The sequence below is a fragment of the Marmota flaviventris genome, chromosome X (assembly GCF_047511675.1).
Source record: "Marmota flaviventris isolate mMarFla1 chromosome X, mMarFla1.hap1, whole genome shotgun sequence".
Taxonomy (NCBI): domain Eukaryota; kingdom Metazoa; phylum Chordata; class Mammalia; order Rodentia; family Sciuridae; genus Marmota; species Marmota flaviventris.
The window spans coordinates 112,060,158-112,062,557 of NC_092518.1; positions in this window are offsets into that span (position 1 = coordinate 112,060,158).

Consider the following 2,400-nt stretch of genomic DNA (forward strand, 5'->3'; position numbering starts at 1 on the left):
TCAAAATCACGTTGCCTGCTATTGATGCTGCTGGGTCAAACATCATCAAAAGTCCAATTTCTAGCCCTAAGGAAAAGCACAAAAAGGAAAAAAATGAGGTAATAATAAGAAAATGCAGATCAACTTTCCTTTCCCAGAGGCAGAAAAGATCACTGCCCAAAGGAATGGGAATGGGGAAATGGGGGAAGTTAATTTCCAGTCTGTCATCTAAAAGGAGAAACAACTAAAAGTTCTCCAAAAAAGAAGTGGGCCACCATTTCTTAAACTGTATGCTTCCAAACTAATATTGATGAATTGACAATCACAGAACTTTGGAACAAAAAGGATTTTACAGGTGATAATCCTCATTATTTGTAAATGAGTAAACTGAAGACCATAAAGAGGGAACAACTTATCCAGGATCACAGAAGCAAAGCTCAAAAAAGAAAAAAGGCGATGACTTCCAGTCCAGGACACTTTCTACCATACCACAGTGTTCTTTAATATTCATTAAGAGGACTCTAAAAATGATAGTAGAGTTACTGTCCTTAAGGAGCTGTTCCCTTCCCTCCTCCACTTCTTCACCTTCTTCAGTTAGCCACTCAAATATGAATCACACCAGGGAATAACTCGCCCTCTGGCAGGGGTAGGAGGTTCTGGACACTCTGTACACATACAACATATTGTATTTACACAAAACAGATTTCCCCTCATCAAACCCTCTACAACTTCCTGAGTCCGGGAAATGAAATAATCTTGCTGGTCTAGCCTAACATTTGTGGGAATCTTAATGAAACCACATTACAGACCTATAGGTGAAAGCCTGACTTAAGCAGAAGAGATTCTAGAATGGTTGGTAACTGAGATGGGTGGTTGTGGGGGCAGGCAGCTGAGACAAGTCATAAGGACGCTTTCTGGGACATTTCTTAAGTACAATCTCTGCTCAGCATCCTGAATTCCCAGGCCTACCCTTTCTCAGCCACTGCCATCCTCCCCCTCTCAGGTGTGGGGCTGTGGCCTCTATTTACTGACACAACACGCAAGAATGAGGTGGAAGCCTGCAGTCCGACTGACTGAAAGAAACAACCAACTCGAGATCATTCCCGGACAGGAGAGGGCAAAGGTCCAAGAGGGACCAGGAGCTGAGCCAGGAAATGAGAAGGTGAAGGCTTGAGAAAGGGGAGGAGGCACCAGAGGTGCACAGAACACTTCCTTTGTGTAAAACTAACCTGGAAAACAATCTCCTCCTGATAAACTGGCCCAGCAGGAGGAGAGAGACCAGGAAGGGGAACCCGGCCTGTGAGAACAAAGATCAAAATCCGTCGGGAAGCAGCGACCAACCCACTAGTCGAGCGTCTGAGGCCCGAGTCCTGGGCCGGGCCGCGGGCGCGGCCTCGGGAGGCCCGCCCTGCCTCTGCCACGCAGCGGACCACCGCCCCAGGCAGGTTGGGACGCGCGCCACATCCACACGCACACGCGTCCACACACTCGTACACACTCACACACGCCCCGCCACGTGTAGTCACCCGGGCCAGGGGCTTGGTGGCTGTCGAGTTGAGAAGGGCGGTGCCAATGTCCCCGCGCCCGGGTGCATCTGAAGGGGAGGCAGCCCACCACGCAAGCCGAGTCCAGGAGACCCCCACCCCCACCCCTTGTTACCTGAACGAGAGAGACCGAACTCGGCCAGCTACTGAGGGCAGGAAGTGCACTGTCCCAAGGGACCGCGTCGGCCGCCAAAGGTGGCAGGGAGTTTTTCTCCCCGGACGGGAGGCTACCTCCTCCTGACAAGGGGCCCCAATAGTCGGGGCCCTAAACCAGCTGTGGCAACCGCCCACCGCTGGCCGAATGGAACGCTCCTCACGTCACCAGGTCGCTCCAGTAGTTGCTCGCTCTCCATTGGCTAAACAGCCTCAGCGCCTCCGCCCCTGGCGCCCCTTCTCAGAACTGCCATTGGCCACTCCTGACGCCACTCGACAATGTCTCCGCCCACTCCCCCACCCATCTCCCTGCTACTTGCCCACCTGCCAAGTCGCTGCCTGCTTCTTTGGGGTCCCAGCGCCAGTATGTGAAGTGTTGACTTCTATTAATATAGTTACGCAAAGACGTAGGGGAAGGATAGTGCTGATGAGACAGAGAGGCGGATACCAATCTCCCCCTACTTATACGCATGGTGAGATACTGAAGCCAACACTAGCTCACAGATCCGGATGCTCACCCCAAACTAGGTCCGCCCTGGGCCTCTCCAGTCCTATTCACATTAAAATCAACCATAACTCCGGGTTTTACTCTTCGTCAGCATAAAGATGAGTCTTCTTCCTCCCAAGTCCCATTCAGTAGTCAGTGACCCCACCTCTGTCTCAGGCACCGTGGCCTGCATTTCTAAGGCTTTCAGAACAAAACAAATAAATATAAAAATGAAGT